At 39.9% G+C, this 21,974-nt stretch overlaps 2 long non-coding RNA genes across 2 annotated transcripts; both read left to right on the top strand.

Annotated features, from left to right (window-relative positions):
- Window positions 1-1,326: 1,326 nt before the first annotated feature.
- Window positions 1,327-5,597, top strand: LOC113248589 (uncharacterized). The gene is made up of 3 exons (XR_003313563.4): window positions 1,327-1,540; window positions 1,695-1,823; window positions 2,785-5,597. It is a non-coding gene; the product is annotated as an uncharacterized LOC113248589 (long non-coding RNA).
- A 10-nt stretch (window positions 5,598-5,607) lies between these two features.
- Window positions 5,608-14,621, top strand: LOC130542270 (uncharacterized). Its single transcript, XR_008956725.1, has 4 exons — window positions 5,608-6,674; window positions 11,112-11,237; window positions 12,318-12,348; window positions 12,441-14,621. It is a non-coding gene; the product is annotated as an uncharacterized LOC130542270 (long non-coding RNA).
- The last annotated feature ends 7,353 nt before the right edge of the window (window positions 14,622-21,974 follow it).

The raw sequence follows: 21,974 nt of genomic DNA, 5'->3' as shown, positions 1-21,974 counted from the left end.
GAAGCAGATCAACATCTCATTCAATAGAGTCAGTGCTGATATAATGGAGTGTTTTCTTCAGTATATTCAGTGAAGCAGAGCAAGGGCCAGGCTCCAATTATTTCTTACAGTGATGGAGGTGGGGTTTGTTCATAAAGGCAGATGGGGACATGAATCAAATGTGTGCCCTTTCCTACAGACAGAGAGAGAAGGAGAGAGAGAGAGAGAGGCTGTGTGGGTGTATTTGAGAGAGAAAGAGGGACACAGGGAGGGGATTCTAGAGAAAAAACTACATTTAGGTATTAAAAATGGCTGAGGTTTCCTCAAATGTTACACAAGAAAGAGAGTGTCAATGAAAAACCAAATACGTGTTCGTGTTAGGGTTTCGATAACGTATTTTAACAAATGAGTTCCCTGTCATGAATGCTTTAAGGAGAATATTAAGCAAAAATCTAATAAAGTGGAATCACTTCTTCAAACTAACAACAAAACTTTGCTTATATTTGTTTACCATGGAAACTGGCCATAGGTATTTTAGGCATTTTTAAAAACAGTTCATTGAAAGTTTTCCATGGATAAATTATTTTTTCCCCCTGTGTTTAAATTCACTGCCAAAATATTTGGGACTGGACACCTGGGGCATTTGCTTCCTTCTTGGGCCCAGGCGTCCTTCTCATTTCACATACTGTTGACCCAATCAATTCCATCTGTTATAGTCAGAACCCACATACAGCCAAATTCAAAGAGAACAAATTTGGCATTTGGTGTCCACTTCACTTCCTGCTTCATGCACCCACTGGGTGGGGCCCCTCTAAAGCTCCCAACTTTCAAGGAGGGAGGCATTCTTGATCTTCCTCTGCCCTCTTTCACTAAAGCCTCAAGTAGGTTTCAGTCAGTCAGGGCTCATTGGGAATTTTATCTTATTTTTCCAAAGTCTTTCCATTTTATCCAGACTCTGACTGGGGCCTGAATGGCTCTGCTTCCCATTATAGGCTTTCCAGGCATTGACTCTCATTCCTTGGGCATTCAGCGCCAATTTCTCTCTCCCCGCACCTCTCCCTCCCTCTCTCTCTCTCTTTCTATATATATATATTCTTCAAGCTTTTCTTGGAAAGACTCTCCCCTTCCATTCTATTTTTTCCCATTCAAACGTAGCTGCATTCTATGTGACAAAACAAACCATTAGATCCAACGTGAACCTAATTCCAAGGTCTTTTCTCCTGTTTTTTTTTTTTTTTTTTTAAATATGTGCACACAATTTTTATGGACTTCACCTCTGTTACTATTGGGCACGCAATTGTGCTGAAGCCACAGTTATTTTGCAAGTCAGCGAGGACTTCTCCAGCCCTGGGTTGGAGTTACATTGGTAACTTTGCTCTAAATTCCCTCTTTAATGAAAAAAAACATGGACGGAAGGCGCAGGAGCATAAATCTTGCAAGTTGCTTTTCCGAGACCCGCCAGAACTAGCCCTAAATGAAGACACTGTGCGCTCGCTGCTGGCGGCTGTATTCTTCGCATTTCGATTTCAACAAGTAGTCCCAGCCAGAGAAGCATTAGAAGGTAAAAGGGGATCAACCAGTTGTTAATCCAGTGGTGACTTCGGGTTTGGGTTTGTTTCTTCAAACGGCCAAGTGGTGCGTTGTTCTGTGATTGAGCGCCTTTGTCCTGACAGCGCTTTTCATTTTGTACCTTTCACCATTGTTTTTGGCCACAGATCAAGCCTCACATCTTCTGGTCATGGAATTCCTTTCTGCAGGCTCAGGCCGCCGCGTAACCTGAGACGCCTCAATTTCCCAGCAGACAGCACATTAAAGGGAGGTCTGCCGGCCAGCTGCAGAGACAGGTGTTGTTCTCGCTTCATTTCTACCCGCCCCATTTATTTGTCCTAAGAATTCCTCTCCCAGGGTTCACAAACGCTGAAGGAATCAGGCCGATTTTATAGGCGCTAGAGTGTGGGATTAAAATGCTTCACCTGCTTGGTAGCTTAGCTTGGTGACCAACGCTTCCAGATGTAGCGCGAACTTTCTGTTGTTCTTGCTTGGCCCTCGTTAATGAGCGAGAGGGGCTGCGGGGCCGCTCAGCGGTCCGCCGCACAATGTGTTTACCGACTCGGATTCCATCGCTGCTCTTTGGAGAGGGCTGACTCAGGCTGCTTTCTGAGAAACTGGAGAAGTCAAGAAAATGCTCTGATTATTGTCCTTTTCTCGTCCATATTGCAGAGCCCTGCAAACCTGAGCTGGTTTGGTCCTATCAGATTTAATGTTGGTGGGGCAAATCCAGATCGATTTTTCTAGCAATGTTATCTAAGTGAAAAGGGTCAACTACCATACTGTTTACCGCAGATCCTGCTGTTGATTCAAATGTATCTTTGGAGAGTGTTGTGATTTTCATTGGGCAATGAGCTTATAGGCTGAGTGAGGTGCCCACGTGTGGCCTGTCCGGCATGGATCACCATGTATTTCTCCTCCTGATCTGAGGTTTAGCTGTGAAAATCCCTCTTTGAGCAGCGTCAGCTTTTTTTCACAAGCCACACCCATGTTCCAGCCTCTGGGTCTCCTCTGGGCTTGGGTCACCTGGTTCTTCTCTTCTTTGCAGGATTTGAGGGGAAAAGGAATATTTTCTACAATTAAACTAAGGGCTGTTTAACACAAATTAGTATTTGGCATCATTAACAAAACATAACTACGTTCGTGACTTAGGTAACGAGGATAAGTAGATTCTATGCATCAGGGAGACCATGAGACGGACAATTTGACTGTGACTTACGATACTTCCTTCCTGACACTCAGAATTGTCTCTTTCAGGATATTTGGATGAGACATGGACCACATAGGAGAGAGTGTCCCGTCCCTGTCTTCTGAAACTCCTGGAAGCTGGTCCTTAAGGAAAGTGGCATGTTCTTCGTTTAAAAGCTGTCGGCCTCCTTGGACTCTGCCTTGCTTCCTTGGTGCAGGAAATCAGATCACCCAGGATGGTAGCAAGACTTCGGAAGTGGCCTTCCGCCACCCTGTCACTTGTGGCCTTTTGAAAACACTGTGTCGTTACTATGTTCAGAAACCCCATGCCGCCACAAAATGCCCTGCATTCCAACCACAAGCATTGCTAGGCACACTCCGGGCACACGGAGCCCTTGTGGGCCTTGGTGTCTTTGCTGGGACATTTCTTCTGTCCATGTCGCTTCCTCATGCCCTCTTTTCTCCCTTTTTAGCAGGTTAATTCCTACTTTCCCCGGAGCCCCACATCAAGCCTTCCGACCTTTCCTAAGCAGTGCTAGACACTTCCTTCTCTCTCCTCTCTTTCCCACAACTCCTTTTGTCGTGCATTACATGATTTTTGCTCTGATTGTTGTTGGCTTTGGGTCATTTTTTAATGTCTCCCTGGACCACGCATTCTTCGAGGATCAGGATGATGCTCTGTATTGCATCTTTGTGAGCTTAGGTCATTCTTCACACCCCGACCTAACTCCTGTGCGGCCGCTTGGGAGAGTCCCAGACACACAGTGGGTGCTCCGTTAGCATTGGTTACGTTTACGAATGAAGACACCAGTGTTAAAGCCGTACTTATAATTGAGCTTGAAAGGTTTGGGGGACCAAGGCAGTCTCTAAATCTGTGAAAGGGACAGTGAATGTGGGGCATGGAGAAGGGAGGCTCCTAACTCTAGCTGCCTGTTTTCTGGGACTTTGCACCAACTGATAAAAATAGACTAGGCTTACCCTTTACTCCTTTGTCTTCCTTTCCGTCTATTTATTGCTACTGTGTTCAGGAAGGCACCTGATAAGTGAAACGATGTAGGAAATTCATAGCATGGCATCCTACGTCCCCGAAAAACTGCTATCCATGGTCCATGTTATCTAGTAGTTCACATTTACAAGTAAAAGATTTACCTTTGCTTCAAAATAAAATGAGGATTAATATATTGTTACCGCAGAGATAAATATCAAGGTGCACGGTGTTTCTCATCTCGTGTAGAAAGTAGTTTTGATCCCATGGTGTTCTCGTACTGGTCTGTTTTATCTTTCTTCTCCCTTTGCTCATCTCACAGAGCTACAGGCAAACTGTTCTGGCAACTTCTGAAAATACTCAGAACAATCATAGAGAAAGGGGTGCTGTGAAATCCCAGTTTTACAGGAGAAGAAAGAGAGGCTCAGGGGTCAATAACTCACCCAAAGGGCACAGAGCTGGTCAGTGGCAGAGTCGGAATTCAAGCCCATTTGGACTGAGTCCAGAGCTGGTGCTGTCAACTGTCGCGATAAGCTATCTCTTGTTCAGAAGTGGACTCCACACTGTATGGAGGACAGATTGTTTTTAGGGAAGGAAACTGAGCAGATCACTTAAAGGATCCCTTACAAATGCTCCATAAAAGGGTAAAAAGGAGAGAAAATTAATAATTTCACTTGCAGTTTCAGACCCTGGTAAACTTGTTCATGTTCATGCAATTTGTACCTCAAACCAAGTAACTGAATATTTCCTGCAGTAAGTAACTAGTTCTGTCACTTGGAAAAAATCTCCGACTCCGCTTAACTCCTGCAGAGGGCCGTGGCATAGGGCCTAAATGCCCGGGAGTTTAAGTCAAGAAACATTTACATAGTAAAACTATTCTTTTGTTGTTTTACTCTTTCCTTCCTGCTTGGAAAACTTTTCAAGTGTAAAGCCATCTACAAATTGTAGTTTTTTCCCTAGAAAGCAGAGGTCACAGAGATAAACGTCAGCTGTCAGAAGAGCCGCAGATGAAGGTGATATTCTTTTCTAATGGTTTCTGAGAAGAGAGACCATCAGAGTGAAATCCAGTAATCCCGCATTTCTGATTACACGCCTACTGAGACGCTCAGACTTGAGCTCAGACCTTGGTAAAGGACTGAGCGCTGAAAGGTAGCTCTGTCTCCTGGGGGATCTGGAATGAGATCTGGTAGAAAGTTTCATTCAAGTTGAAGGAAAACATAAAAGAGAGTGTTCTATGGAACTCAGAAGTCTGGCAATGATGGATTTACTCCATGTGTGAAAGACTGGAGTAAGTGTTCTTCCCACGCTTGATTTATTAATTGGTTTATTAAGAAAGTCCTACAAGTTAATATTTCACTACCTTCTTGAATATAGTTATAAATTCCTAAGTAGAGAGTCCACAAAGCAAATATAAAAGGACACTCCAGTACCCATCAAATGATGTTTTCACATTTATCTATATATTTACCTATAATCTAATAATTTCCTAAGAAACAGTAGTGTCCCTAATTTGAGTACAATGGTGCATTTTAACTTAATTTTTAAATTTAGATAGTTCTAAAGATGATCCCGAGTTAGGTTATGGGGAAATTATTATACTCCTTCTTGGAATATGCCTGTCTAAATCTATGGCGTGAAATGCACCCATTTCTGAAAAGATTCCTTTAATAATATTCTCTCATTTTATGAGATTCCATTGCACCATAGCATGACTGAATAAATTATCCTTTGGACATAGCCTAATTTCCCATAGTCCTAATTCTGAAAGATTTTTCAGATTTTTTTTTTCAGTAGGAGAAATGTTGTAAGATTATCAAATTTATTATTTTACCGATGAACAAAATTATAACTGAACTGTCTTAAAAGTGCTTCTTTTCATTAAAAAAAAAAAAAAAAAGCTATAGCAAAGGAAGGACGTCTATTATATAACTCCCTGGAATGGATCGCTCTCCTGTTAACTCAAATTTTCAGGAAGCTTGAATTCCTCCAATTCCGTTTTAATGCTCCCCCCCCCCCCATTCTGTTTCTGTGGCAGTGAAGAACAGCTGGCCACCATCCTCTGTGATAATAACCTTCATATAGTGGAAACCCGAATGGTTTTGGACCTGGTACTCACAAAAACATCTCCTTGGATGATGTAGCTTATTTGGTATTTCCCCCTGTAAATAGCTAGATTCCTTCTAGCCAGCCCTTCCAGCGACTATCAAGTTTTGGCTCTGTTCAGTATAATGCAAGCATTTTCTGCCCCGTCTATTCAGGAATGTCTTCCGAGGAGATTTCACAATAAAATTTATTGTGTTTAATTTATGACATACAATGTAAGAAGAATGGAATGCTTTTCTGTTAGGATTTGCATTGATAATGAAAGGTTACCATAGTGCCGGTCCGCTTTTACCAAATTTGCCAAATTCTGAAGGGAATGCCAATTAGAAGGCAGTAATGTTTCTCACTGCAACAGATTGAGACCAATACCTGGTGGCGAGGACCCGTCGCTGTTGGCTGGACCCGACTTCTAATTGGGAAAGAAGGCAAATGCTAGATCAAGCAGTGTTTGTGAGGTGATATCAATCATTCCAAGTAATAGCCACACCCCAAGAAAGCCGAGGAAGTGATTCAATCTTTCTGAGGTCATCTTTTCTATTAGTATCAGAGTAGCCAAAAGTCTGAAAACGCTCATATTTTGCTCTCTTTAGGAAAAAACAACATTGATTTTAGAGGCTTTTGTTATGGAGGCCAGGGGGATTTTCCCACTGCAGCAAAGAGGAAGCTGGGTTTGGATCGGGAAGCCAGACATTTCTTGGCCTGAGTTTCTCACTTGAATGGGATTCTAGTTTGCCCCCTCCTCACCTCGCCAACCCCCAAGCAGCGAGAAGCCCCACCTCCTCCCTTGGACCATATGGGGAAGCTGGCTCAGTGGCTGTTATTCTACTGACTCCAAGTTCACGCAGCTGTTCATTCCCTGCTTAATGTACCGGTAATTACAGCAATGTGCTCTTCTCTTTTTCCAATCATGTAACTTTTTTCTAATGGAAAATGATTTGTTTTTAACAACTTCCATGCATTTTGTTCTTTAATAAGAAAGGGTGTCTCGTGGTACTGAGGGATTGAATTCTCTATAAAAAGCAAAATTCTCTATATCAGTTTCCAGCTCCATAGGAGGGATCCATGGGACTAGCCAAAATTGGGGGGGGGGGGACTTAAGTGGGTGTAACTAACTTGATATGAATAGGTCAGCTGGGAAACAAAGCAAGCTCATCGCCTTCTGCACATGGAGGTGGTGAAAGAACATTTTTTAAAAATATGAAGCTGGGAAAAATCAAAAGTACAAATTGAGCTCTTCTTTCATGATCCAAATTCAATGTGCTCTCAAAGGATTTTTAAAACAAATATCTGAAGAGCTTTTCACTTACCGGAGTTTTATCTTTTGGAGCACGTACATTTTCTGCTTTGATGGTTGGGTTTGGGTGGAGGACTCAAATGATAGCGAGGGATGCATCTTTCCCTTCAGCCATGCCGCGCTCTGGGGCACAGATCAAACGTGTGCTTGTTCACATTATCATTTCATTTGTGGATAAAATATATCACCCTTGGAATCCCCGCCCTCGTATCTCCCTAAATGGCATTGGGAGTCATTGCAAGGGGATCATTTCTAAAGTAAAACTTTTCCAACTCGTTAGGATATTTCCTTTCGGAGCTTTTATTTAAAATATATATATTATATATAACATATATATATAATATATTAGTTAAGCAAAATATATATATTATATATACATATAATTATATATACATATAATTAAACAACCGTTGTAGTAAAGAAAACCAAATCAAATCCCTGTGGGTAGATAGAACTGCTAGTTCTATACAACACGTAAAGCTAATTTGACCAGAAGGATGATAGCAAAATGAATGTTTCTTTTTATATGAAAATTCAAAATTCAAGGAAGTTGAGAGCATGATAGACTATGCGTGCAAATCGAATATGCCTCGTTTGACATTTTAGGGATTCATAGAATTTAAGATTTAGCTGAAGTTATAAAACAGATATTCAGAGCCCCAAATCCTTCGTTGCTAAAATGTATCCATATCTTCGAGGGGCATTAATTGTATTACTTGCGTGTTTCCTTTACGCTAATAATTGTGAGTAACAACATGATTTGTCGGAAACCACCTATTTCTTATCTAGCTCCCCGTCCAGAAATCTTTTGGTTTTTCTTAGAAGTCCCTTCAGAAATTTTATGACACCAAAGTGAGGAAATTTAAAATACTCATTGTGGAACTTGGAAGTAAATGACTTCTAAATTTATAATAATGTTGGCAAAACAGTTGCTTTCCTTAAGAACCACCAGAGGCCCAGCAGCCATGAGGAGACACTTTTGTTCCTCCGAAATCTTCAGGTAGAGGCTGCACGTGTGGCCGACCACAGCGAAGGGGGTCTGTGCTTCCTCCTCATGAATCCAGAGCATGAGTTCATTGATTTTACCCTCTAGGAAATCATTGTTTCCAGCCCTGTGAAAAGTAAAATTTCTGCTTAATGTATTTCAGCGAGCTTTGAGAATTAAGATCTGCAGAATTAGGGGCGCCTGGGTGGCTCAGTCGTTAAGCATCTGCCTTTGGCTCAGGGCGTGATCCCAGAGTCCTGGGATCGAGCCCCACATCAGGCTCCTCGGCTGGGAGCCTGCTTCTTCCTCTCCCACTCCCCCTGCTTGTGTTCCCTCTCTTGCTGGCTGTCTCTCTCTCTGTCAAATAAATAAATAAATAAAATCTTAAAAAAAAGTAAATAGTTTCATTCTGATTCTGAATCTTTTTTTTTTTTTTTAAAGATTTTATTTATTTATTTGACAGAGAGAGAGACAGCCAGCGAGAGAGGGAACACAAGCAGGGGGAGTGGGAGAGGAAGAAGCAGGCTCCCAGCCGAGGAGCCTGATGTGGGGCTCGATCCCATAACGCCGGGATCACGCCCTGAGCCGAAGGCAGACGCTTAACCGCTGTGCCACCCAGGCGCCCCTCTGATTCTGAATCTTAACCTTTAAAAAAAAAAAGATCTGCAGAATTAGTAGCAAGACTCTAATCCAGGTGTCTATCTTACCTCATATTTTATTTCTTCCGATGATTGCATCAGTTGCTTTGAGAAGATTTTATCTGTGAAGCTTTACGTTATTTTGATATCCATTAGATCATTAAAACTTTAAGAATGATCTGATGAATGTCAAAATAAGTAGTTGTATGATAAATAATTGTCCTCGTTCCTACTTATTCAGTCAGCAAAATTTTTTTTTAAATTTTTTCTAGCTTTATTGAGGAATAACTGACAAATCTGTATATATTTAAAGTGTACAATGTGATGATTTCATATATAGTCCATATTGTTTTCCATACTGGCTGCACCAATTTACATTCCCACAGACAGGCACAGGGTGCCCTTTTCTCCACATCCACGTCAGCCTTTGTTATGTCTTTTTGATGATAGACATCCTAATAGAGGTGACGTAATATCTCGTTGTGGCTTTTATTTGCATTTCCCTGATGGTAAGTGACGTCGAGCACCTTTTCATGTAATTGTTGGCCATTTGTATGTCTATGGAAAAATGTCTATTCAGGTCTTTTGCCCATTGGGGGGAAAAAAGATTTATTTATTTATTTGAGGGGGAGCAGAAAGGGAAAGAGTCTCAAACGGAATCCCTATTGAGCAGAGATCAGTGACCTGAGCCAACACCGAGTCAGATGCTTAACTGACTTGTCACCCAGGTGCCCCTCTTTTGCCCATTTTTAATCAGATTTATTTTGTTTTATTTTATTTTATTTGCTATTTAATTGTGTGAGTTCCTTATATATTTAGATATTAATCCCTTACCAGATATATTGTTTGCAAATATTGTTCCCGTTCCATTAGCTGCCTTTTCATTTTGTCGATTGTTTCCTTCTTTTGTTGAACATCTCATACGTACCAGTCATTTTTTAGGAACCAAGAATTCAGCAGTGAACAAAACAGACAAAATCTCTGCCTTAAGTAGGCTACAGTTTAGTAAGAGAGAACAGACAAATTATATCATTAAAAACAGCTTAAATAACAATAAGAGTCAAGGGGGAAAATACTGTAAAAAAAGACAAAAAGTGATGGGTTACAATTTTGCATGAGGTAGCAGAGAAGACTTCACTAACAGTGACTTGTAGGATGTATTTGAAGAAAGTGAGGTATATGCTATATGGATATCCGAAAGAACTGTCCAGGCAAAGGGGATAGTAAGTGCAAATGTCCTGTGGAATTATGGATTTAGTGTGTTCAAAGAGTAGCAAGGAGGCCAGTGCACCCGGAGTCAAAGTACAATGGGGCAGGTGTTTAGGAAATTAGATCAGAAAAGTAGGAGGGAGCCAAAGCCAGAGTTTATTATAAGGACTTTAGCTTTTACTTTGAGATATGGGAAGCCACTGGAGATTTTTAAACCAAAAGGTGACAGAGTCCAACATATCTTTTAACAAGATCATTCCCACTGTTATGTTAAAAGTTGATTCAAGGACAGCAATGAAGGGAGCAGAGACTAGTCAAGAAGCTGTTATTGTAAGCTGGGTAAGAGGCCAAGGTGGAAAAGCAGAGATAGTGGGTATTAAGGGAGTTCCCACTATGTACTAGGCACTCTTCTGGGACTTGTGGATATGGCAGGGGAAAACTGAGGCTCTACTTCCATGGGATTTACATTCTTCTGAGAGGAACCAGACGATCAACAAATTAACCAATGTATTTATATGAGGTGGTGGTAAATTCTATTGAGAGGAACTCTAGAACATGTTCCCCAGGAACAACCCAGCTTATGATGACAAATACCTACAAATAAATGAATGCCTGTGAAGAAGGGATTAGAAAAGCAAGTTGTGGCATATTCAATCGGGGAATATTATGCAGCAATGAAAATGAACACTATAACTCTGCAACATCACAGGTGGATCTTAGCAATGTCAATATCAGTGAAAATAAGCTTATAGATATTAAAAACATCTGCTGCATTTTTCATGAAGTCAAACACATACAACCAAAACATATACTTTTAAGGTGATACACATCGATGTGTTTAATATTATAAAATAACTTTTAAAGTTGTCAATACAAGATTTGGGATAGTAATTATCTTGGATGAGGAGAGAGCTTTCATGTTGGATGTTGGAGTCATAATTTTAATTATATTACTTTGAAGGAAAAAATGAAGGAAGAAAGGAAAGAAGGAAGAAACGAAAGAAGGGAAGGAGGAATCAATGTAGGGAGGGAGGTAAGGAGAGAGGGCTTCTTATGAGCAAATGCTGAGTGTATGTCATGAACTAAGGATTATGATTAATCTGATTTTATGCCCCTGAGGTAGAGGGTTGGGGAGAGTTATGGGGTTGTTGTTTGCAGTTTGCTTACTTGTTTTTTTGATAGCATTGTTAAGGAAGTCCTCTGTAAGGATATGACATTTGAGAAGAGACATGGATGGAGAGAGAAGTCAAAAGAACAGGGACAGTGCTACGGCTGGGGAGAAGTAAGAGAGAAGACCAGCAGCAGGAGGTGAGTCAGGGAGGCAGCAGGAGTAGGTCCCCTTGGGCATTATAGGCCATGAAAAACACTTTGAAGTTTACTCCAAGGGAAACTGGAAACCACTGAAAAGTTCTGAGCAGGAGTAACACTATCTGTTATATATTTTAAAAGGAGCATTCCTGTTACGGTGTGGGAATGGATATACCAGGATTTTTCCGGAATAATTGACATCTTGGGCTGGATAATTCTCTGCTGTGGAGGGTTTGCGTGCTAGGATGTTTAGAAGTATCCCTGGCCTCTCATAGAGTTATAACACCCCCCAACCCACTTCCCACTTGTAAGAACCAAAAGTGTCTGCAGACATTGTCAAGTGTCTCCTCAGGGCAAATTCATCCCTAGTCGTGAATCACTGGAGGGCACCGAAGTTAGAAAAAGATAGAAGCAGAGAGAAGAGGTAGGAGAGTGCATCCGGTGGAGACCATGGTTGTGACTAGGATAGCAAGTCCTGGCGTCCCTCCCCACTTTCCTTTCCTTTCCTTTTTTTTTTTTTTTAGACTTATTTTTTTACTTTTATTATAATTTTCATTTTTTAAATTTTATTCAGCTTTAGTGAGATATAAGTTACAAATAAAACTCTAAGACATGTTAGCCTTACGTCATGCTGATTTGACGTATGTAGACATTGTGTAAGGAGTCCTCCCATGCAGTTAATTAACACCTCCGTCACCTCACATATTTGCCTTTTGTGTGTGTGAGAAAATTGAAGTTCTACTCGCCTTATAAATTTCCGTAATACAGTACAGTGTTATCAGCGATAGTCACCATGATATGCGTTATGTCCTTAGACTTTACTCATCTTCTAGCACGGCCCCCTCTTTTCTAAACACACATTTTCACATTTTGGGTGTGTACCCATATGTCTGGAATTTCTGCAATTTGAGAGTACTTTGAAACCCCCAAAGATGTAATGTCCAAAACTCATTTGCAGGCAAAACAAATATTTTCCAGGTGTTCTAGAAACAGTATATTTGAGCATGAAATCGTCCATATGGCTGTTCTTTGAGGGCTGGCTCTTAATTATCTGTTTCTTCTTCCATTGGTTTTGTCAAGCCTGGTGACTCATTTCCTGACTCGCATTCAGGTGAGTTCTGAAGACCTGAAATGTGGACCTCCTCCCGGCCTTAGCTTTGGTCTATCTGAAAGTAATCCTACTGACAATATTTTTTAACACAGACCACCATTTAAAGAAGATATCGGAGGCATACTACTCATCCACAGAATGTGTACTTTTGAGGACAAGTTTCTTTCAGAAGACAGAGGAAGCCATGGCTGAGATCATCAGAGAATCAGCTTTGCACGCCAAACACGCTAGGGCAGGAGAGTTGGATGAGAACTGTGTTTTGTGCGGGATGCTGAGCAAAAAGACAAGGCCCTTGACATCAGTAGCACATTAAGGAATAGTGTACAGCATGCTACAGCAGAGCCTGAGAGCAGAGCTGACAACAGAAACCTCCAGTGCTTTCCCCTGAGGACTCTGTTCTGTTCTCACAAAGGCCGGGCATCTGAAAGGTAGAAATGTAAACACAAGGACACTGAGTGGCCTTTGGTCTGAGAATGAGCCGCACAAGCTTCTAAGTAAACAGTTTTTAGGATTCCGGAGTGGTATTGGGAAATGGTTTTATAGGAGAGACAATCATCCAAATGCAGAAAATGTAACTCCACTGAAGCAAATCCAACTTCCGTCTCTGACAGGGGAATGTAATGAAATCCTTCCGGCCAGAGGGTTAGCAGCCCCTGCTGCTGGGGGTCTCAGCTCACACTCATCACTGGTGGTTTACCGATGACGTTCTGTGCCAGGCTGATATGCTAAGGTAGCTCTGCCCTTGAACAGGAGGTCATGGTGCACACGAGGGAAAGAGCCTGGATGAGATTGTGTTTCCATTTGCAGAGCTGTTCATCCTTCGTATTCACAGCCAAAATCAGAAGCCCACACCACGTTTGGCTTTTCCTAAAGAAGGACTCTAATAGAACACCAAAAAGAGCTGTGCCAACTCACCTTTGTGAAGTAGGTGGAGGGGAATATGTCGTAACAGCATACCAACAAGGAGTAATTATACAAGTACTAAATGTTATTGCCACTAGCTAGAGTAGTTCTACGCAATGAACTGACTCAAGCACAGCTCATAATGTGATCAAAATGCAATTTTACCTTTATTCATCTATTTATTTATTCAGTGCTCACTCATATTTTAAAAATGTAATTACTGACAGTAATGCTGTCTTATCCTCAATGAAAACTCCAAGAGGTCCTTGACTATGCTACTCATTCTTGGACCTTTGGTCATTTTATATCACACAGTCTCAATTTAGAAAATGGAATGTCCTACACAAAAGACTAATCAAAACTGTAGCTCATTATCAACATCAAATATCTGATCTTCTTCCTTCCCAGCAGGGACCTGCTTCTGCTGGAAATCTACAAAGGGAAAAGGCCAGTGTAGGCAGGGCACGGCATGCATCTGATTTCGTCTCTATTTTTTATAACGCATCCTTACTCTTCCTCCAATAGCTCACCAGCCAGTGTCTGTCCCCCAAGTCACAGCAATGGGGAAGACAGAGGAAGTCTTGAGCTGGGCCTCTTCCTAGTATGCTTTAAGTTTCATGGGTTTAACAGATGATTAAGGTTGACTTCTTTTCCCTCAAGAGTCTTTTGCATGAGTGTGCAGAACATCCCACACCTATAATCCCCTTGACTTGGGCAGACGCATCTCTCATTATGATGGTAGACTGCAAAGCCTTGTGGCACTTAGGAACGTGGCATTCATTTCTCTCCCCACCCCCCCATAGGTATCCTCAGCCATCTATTGCCTTGTTAGAAGGACTTGACGTCTCCCCCTTGGTTCTCTATCCCATGTTGCATATGTAAGTGAGACACATGTGCACCCTGGCCCCAAAATTCTGGAGTATAAGCAGGTCCACCCCAGGGCAACTACTCCTGTTCTCCTGCCTCAGGCTGCTGTACCTTCCTCAGTCATGAGTTAAGCTGAGCCCACATTTCACACATTTCATAGCTGTCCAAGTCATTATGTGGTCATCCCTCAGTAGCCTTGGAACAAACAGAGTATTACCAGCCTCTTTCCCAAGACAGTTCTTCAGTGTGTTCTTTTTCTGTCCCCTCCCTAAAAACTTCTATATTCTTGAAGTTAATGAAGAGATACAAGAATCAAGGCATAGAGTCTTACCTATTTCCTTTATAAAATCTGTTTACGGTAAACTCTTTCACACATGCTACATTATCCAATGTTAATTTTCTTAGGATCTCATTCAAGTTAAGTCAGGAAAAGCCCCCATTGTAATCTTCTGTTGAATTTGTGAAAGAAATTGTGCATACATAAAATTGTAAAGAAAAGAAAATTGATTTTCTGTGTTCTTCCATCCTTGGCCTTCCCATATGCTCATGGGCCCATCCATCTGCCACTTTTATTAGTTCTTTTCACCAGAAAATATAGAACTCATGGTGCCTAACAGGAGACAATGCTACCACCATTACCACCACCGCCTCAAGCAGTAGAATTTCTAAACCTTTTATCTCCATTAAAATTCTTTATCACAAGACACTTACCCTAAAATCCCAGCACTGCACAGGTCAGAAGATAGTTCTTGACTGCATCTCTTGTGCCAAGAACTGTGTAGAGTTCTAACTGCAGAAGGTGACAAAGCCAGTTCCTTGGACCAGAAGAATTCAAGGTTTATTCTAGTTATTTTCATTAGAATATAAAGCAATGTATAGTTTTGCCAATATGTTTTGATTAAATGATAATTTTTGCAAGAGCTGGAGAGATATATAATATATATATTGTGATGTTGGTCATAACAACTAAGTCTAAGGATTGAGTGGGAATATGTGGAGTGGAAGAGGGTAGAATATGCTCCTTTTGGTCACAGGTAAGCCGATGTCACCAAAAGGATCCTTGTTTACTACAAACCATGAGAATTTTTAACTCCTTTGTAATTGTATTTTCTTTCATAAGATAACATCAGGGACATGAACATTTCTACTCAAACCCCCAAATGGTACTGAAAGAATGCCAAGTAATAGGGTTATAATGGAATATATTAAAAATCACTCTTTTAAAGAATTGGTATTCACATTTTAATCCCTTCAATATCACCTTAAATTCCAGTGCTAATAACTCAGAAAATTTAACAACCACTGGTCCAGTCATTATTAGAGAAAACATTATAAACTCATTTGGATTGACGTGTTAATTGTTGATTTTAAAGTTAATGGTTGACATTAGTTTTTCTTAACCTTCCAGGATAAGATTTGCATTTTACGCTAAAAAAAAAAAAAAGAAAGAAAGAAAGAAAGAAAGAAAGAAAGAAAGAAAGAAAAACCCTAAAATGTCCTTAAACCTGAAGGACTTGGTTAGATAAACAGTTAAGGAAGGATAGCAAAGCCAGCTCTAGAGATTTTTATGAGTACTAACCAACCCCCACCTCCGGCTCAACAAACACACCTAAGTCTTATGTCGGTACTCTCAGACCCTGACACTAAAGTATCCGTGCAAAAATGAAAACTAAGGTTATTTGAAGGACAGCTCTTGAATGTGCCATTTCTTTAAACAGGACCACTTCTTGGCCAATAGAGACTTTTTTCTGAACCATTCTTTTCTGAAAAGATATAGCATTGAGGATTTTTTTTTTTTAAGATTTTATTTATTTATTTTGAGGGGGAAGGCAGAGGGAAAGGGAGAGAGAGAATCTCTAGCAGACTCCACACTGAGCAGGGAATCTGACATGGGGCTCAATGCCACGACCCTGAGATCATGACCTGAGCCGAAACCAAGAGTCGGACACCCAAACGAGTGAGCCATCCAGGCGCCCCATGACATTGAATTTTTAAGATACAATTTTTTAAGCTTCAAGTCCATTTTCCATTTCGAGAAATGATCTCATTATGTGTTGCTGAACTGGGGACAAGATGTCAAGAACTGGAAAAAAAATTGATCAATAATGGCCAAGAATTGATAAAACACCATCTGGTCTGGTCCCTATGATGTGGCCCCTCCTTAGGGAAAGTCCCGAGATGAACTCTCCCCTCCTCACCCTGCTCTCCCACTACAAGCTGGTAAAATGTAGGCCGCCAAGAAAGGATCTGTCCTTCCATGTCCTGCTAAACCACGTTGGACACCTGTGGCAGAAGGACAAAGTACACCTTACATAACCTTATCAAGATATTCTTCCATAATTTGAACAAAGTGGAAAAAGTTAACAAAAGCCCTACAATCAAAACAATGACTATATATTAAGCTCTGCATTGCCCAATCTGTTTGTTCACCATTGTCAATCCTCATAAACCAGCCAGTGGTGGAAGCCAGCAACCCAGAATCAGGGGCTGATTGGAAAGGACTGTTCCCATTGCCCAATAATGCAGGGTCATAAAACAAACAACAGCCTGTCTTAATTTAAAATTCTGATATTTGGTTCAACATGGATTTTCAAAAATATTCCAAATAAAGTGTTATTTATCTTGATTGCTGAAGTTTTTGAAGACTCCTTGTTTTTCATTTGAAGTGGGTACATCATTCATCTCATCTTAATTCTGGATCCAGGTTTGTTGCCATCTGAATGTATCTAGATCTGTGGGGAAACAAAAAACAAAACTTGCCTACAGAACCAAAGGGTGTCCCTCAATGGATATCTCATGTTGGATCAATAGAGCATGATGCTTTGTCTTGGTAACTAGCAATACATACATCTTGTAATGAATGAAAACTTTGGATCCTTTTTAGACTCAGTGATCAGAAAATGTGCAAAAGGAACTGAAAGCAAGTGGCTAAATTGGCTGTAAAGACTTTAAAGGCAATTTAGCTTTTACACAGTATATATATATAAATATAAATATATATGTGTGTGTATAATATATATAATATAATATATGTAATTATATATACAATTTAAAATATAATATAATATTTAAATATAATATTATACGTGCATATTTTAATAGACTTTTGTGGCAGAGTAATTTTCAGAGACGAGTCAAGAATGAAGGCAGCTTCCCTAACTCTCACCCTAATTTAGGAATTTCTAACTTTCTTTTCTTAGTTTCTGGTGCCAAATTGCCTAATAAATATTTTATGTTGAGCATAGGCCAGAATTCTTATGTTTTGCAGACAATTATTTTCCAAACGAAAAAAAAAAAAATAGGAAACGAAAAATCTCTGTAAGAAATAGAACATTGAATTACTTGAAGCGCCCTCTCTGAATATTTGATGTAGAACAATGATCAGAATGGAGATGTGTCAATCGGGAATTCAGAATCCATGGATGTTACTAAGGAATATTTTGGAATAGGCATGGCTGTTTTCTAGAATGACAATACAGAAAAGTGAAGATGATACCACAAAAACTTCTTATGTTGTCATGCTTATCTTTATAATCTACTATTTATTTAGTAATTTAAGCTTTATTATAACTATCTCCATTTTCAATGAACTTATTTTTAATATAGTTATAATTGTCTCTTTAAATGCGTTTTTTAAAGTTTTGAATGTAGTTGATATTTTTATTTGTGGTAAAAAAAAAAAAACCCACATAACATAAAAGTTAGCCTCTTAACCATTTCTAGGTACACAGTTCAAAAGTGGTAAGTGCATTCATGTTGTTGTGTAACCAGTGTCAAGAACTTTTTGATCTTGCACAACTGACACGCTATACCCATAAAACAACAATTCTGCATTTCCTCTCCCTCTAGTACTTACCAACCACCATTCCAATTTTTGTTTTTCTGTTTTTGAAATAGGTAGATACTTCATATAAGTGGAATCATACAGTATTTACATTTTTGTGACTGGCTTATTTCACTTAACATTATGACCTCAGAGATGCTCCATGTTGTAGCATGTGTCATAATTTCCTTTCTCTTCAAGGCTAAATAATATTTCATTGGATATATGCACCACATTTCGTGTATCCATTCATCCACTGATGGACTATGTGTCGCTACAACCTCTTGGCTACCATGAATAGTGCTGCTATGAACATGGGTATGGAAGTTTGCAAGTACCTCTTCCAGATTCTATGTTAGATTCATATGAAGTGATTCACCCAGAAGTGAGATTTATCTCTTCTTTGGTGAAATATCTATTCAAATCCTTTGTCCATTTAAAAATCAAGTTCAGATGATTTTTATTATTGATCTTAAACGTACCTCTCAAGTCCTAGTTTCTAAGTTTTGATGAGCATAGTAGATTGTCTTTAGGCACAGCTCTCAGAGACGGAGTCTTGTTGATAGAAAAACAGATGAAATGAAACATGGCCAGATCCCAGAATTCAGACAGGAGCAGGGAAGATGGTCCAAAGAGAAATCTATTTTGATGTAGGAATCAAAAACTGGAAAGTCTTTGGTGTTAGAGGAAAGGGTAAGCAGCAAAGAATCAGAAGGTAGAGTTGCAGAAATATAAGAAGAAAATAAACCCCTGGATTATGTGAATTGATTTTTGTAGTGTTTTTGTTTGATTTTTTAAGTTATATATGATACTAGATGGCCAAAGCCTGGTGGGCAGCCTGTCTTTCCTCATCACAATTATAGCCTAAGACCCTGGCACAATAGCTATAGTAGATGCTTAATAAATGTTTGTTAAAGGGAAGAAGGAAGAGAGGAGGGAAGAAAAGAATAAGAGGGAGTGAGGGAGAAAGGGAGGAATGAGGAAAGAAGGCAAGAAGAAACACAAAACTGAAGAGTGATTTCCCTATTGAGATTGACAAGAACAGGGTTCAATTACTCACCTTGTTCATTAAAGTGGAGCTGAAGATTTTCACAAACAATATGGAAGAATGACCTTTCTTCTTGTAATCTATAAGTAGCAGGGATGGAATGGACATGTGAGGAAGAAGCTTGGGGATGAATCTTTAGAAAACTTAGGTCACTTTAAAGCAATTTCCATTCACATTTCTAAAAGAAGGAGATTGGTTGGAATCATTTATTCATGTGGACATTCATTTATAAAGTTGAAGGTACTCAGAGATCCCTTAATCCAGTGTCTTAATTGAAGATGCAGCTGTGCTGAGAGATTCTTCACGGGCACTTCCAACATACCTCTTTTAAATTCAAATTGTGGAATATCTCTCCATTAGAATAATCAGACCTAACGTTTATTTAATGTTGATCATATGGTGTAGACACCTGTTCTAATCTGTTTCTCTCTCTCTCTCTCTCTTTCTCTCTCTCTCTCACACACACACAATGACATTTAATACTCGCTAGAACCCAAGACACAGCCCAGTTGTACAGAGGAAGAAACTAAAGAATGAAAAGATTAAATAACCTGTTTGGTAGACACAGAATTCGAGTTCAGGCTGACTCACTCCAGAGGCTGTATCTACCCTGCTCCATTGCATTTGCTGCTTGTATTTTACCTATTTATATGCATGTTTGTTTCTGCTCCTAGAATGGTGGTTTTTAAAAGGGGGCTTGTTAGCTAGTCTGGAGACATTTTTTGGTTGCCATGATTTGAGGATGCTACTGTCAACTAGGGGGGAGAATTCAGAGATGCTGCCAAACATCCAAAAATGAACAAGGGAGGTCCTCGTCACAAGGAATTATTCAGCCGCAAGCATAATGCCAAGGTTGGAAGACCCTACTCTAGATTATGAGACACTAAAGGGCAAGAATTACGCCTTAATCAAATTTGTGTCATATCTGAAACAGAGTTGGATGAGAATAAAATGTTTATGGATGGAAAAAAAATAACTTACCAAATTTGTTAAAGGGAAGGGGTTGCACTTAATAATCAGTAAGGCATCACTCAGCTCTAACTGGTTAACTGATAGTTCCATCCTGGAAACATACATGTTTAGGTATATATATATATATGTATGGCCAAGGCACTGTCTTTTTCTGTCCCTTAACTGCATAATTCTATAGTACGAAATTCGCACTTGCTAGAAAAAAAATCCAGATATATAAAGGGGAGATTACAACACAAGTGTGTTTGGAAATTTTGAGAAAAAAGAGGTAAGTAACACACTAAACATGGTAGAGCTTTACAAATATGATGAACAGATGGAATTGTGATAATTGTGCCCTTTAAGAATTTACCAATTGCAAGAGGAATACACATTTATAAAATTCTACAAAGAATTCTACAGCTAACAATTTGGGCTATTATCACTACATATCATAAGAAGGAGATTAAATTTTTCCCTAATAACTCTCATGAAATTTGCTCTTGTAAAATCCTTTGTGCTTATAAGACAACAGACACAAACTATGAGTCCTTAGGATACCCCAATCTGAAGGTCAGGTTTCGTGATGTCTAACGGATCGACACAGAGCCCTCACTAGCTCAGACATAATAGCATCTTCCCTCTCCTTTGCTTTTACCGTCTACCGGGAAGGTGCCCTGCTTGGTCTCTCCGTGGGAATGCTAGAATAAAAGTGCTACACAAAGTGTAATCACTTCAAACAGATATCATCTCTTTCATGGACTTTCAGAAAACAGACCACCAAGATACACTTGTGAACTAGCTCCCTGAGGGACAGAAGTAGAAGACGTTCTGACAATGCTAGTAAGGTACCACTTGATTTCACAGGAGTCAGGACTCTTGAAGCCTTTTGTGTCTTCCCAGGATGCTTCTTGCAACTGAAGAGTCTGGTTCAGAACCTCTTTCTTTGTGAAATCTAACAACAGTGTTACCTCACAGATCCTTTCACCTGTTCCATCTTTATAGGATTTTGAATAGGATTTTTCCTCTTTTCCTGGAATCAGGATCTGGGGCTCAAATTTGGGGGCAAAGTGAGCCACAGAGAGTCAGAGACTGCAAAAACAAGAAACGCCCAACCTATTATAATCAGATCCTTACCCAACCTCAGTGAGTATAAGCAAAACACTAGCAGGGAGAAGTTTTTTCTGAAATAACATAACACCAACAACCACAAAAAAGTAATGAAACGTATTATCAGGAACTGAAGGGTTTGGGATTTTCATATACCAAGCTACGATAATAAAACAATATGTTATCCTTTGTCTCTGAAATTCTGAAAATGCCCAAGACAAAGCAGTCTCCACTGATCATGTGGACAGAACAACCCTTCTAAAGGACCCCATGGGCAATTATCAGACTCACCTGGACACCTTTTGCAATTAGCCCTAAACAGAACCATGAAAGCATCTCTGTAAGGATCTGCAGTTTCAGGGAAGAGTTTTACCTTCATATGTCACTGAAAACACAGATTCCAATCCCAAGCCCACATGGTTAGCTTTTCTTTCAAATTCCCCATTGTGACATTTTCACAGGAGCCTACCATTCTGAGAGTCCCCTTTATTATGCTTCATTGTATTCAGGTCTAACAACATGATTTCTTTTTATTTTTTTGAAATTTTCTTTTTTTTTTTCTTAAAGTATCACTTTTATGAGAACTGTTCATATTTCTAGTTAGAAAGGAGGACAAAAGCCCAGGTTGCAGGTATGTAGGGCCACAATATCTTTTATATGTGTCTGATGAAATTATTTTGATGATAATGTTTTCAACTAATTTGTAATGGTGCCTTTTGTATCAAGGATTTACAGGACTGGTTGCCTTTAAGTATAATCTGTCTCATAACCAGAATAAATCCCAAATAATTGTTCAGCTCACCATCTTCACAGCCCCAGCTCTGCAGCCCTGCCTTCACTCGCTAGGCCACTGCATAGTCTCCAACACTTTCTCTAGCCAATTCATTCTCCATGTGGCAGCCATGTTGTTCTGATCACTCACAG

This window comes from Ursus arctos, unplaced genomic scaffold, assembly GCF_023065955.2.
Source record: "Ursus arctos isolate Adak ecotype North America unplaced genomic scaffold, UrsArc2.0 scaffold_1, whole genome shotgun sequence".
Taxonomy (NCBI): domain Eukaryota; kingdom Metazoa; phylum Chordata; class Mammalia; order Carnivora; family Ursidae; genus Ursus; species Ursus arctos.
This window is presented reverse-complemented; position numbering and strand designations above follow the sequence as displayed.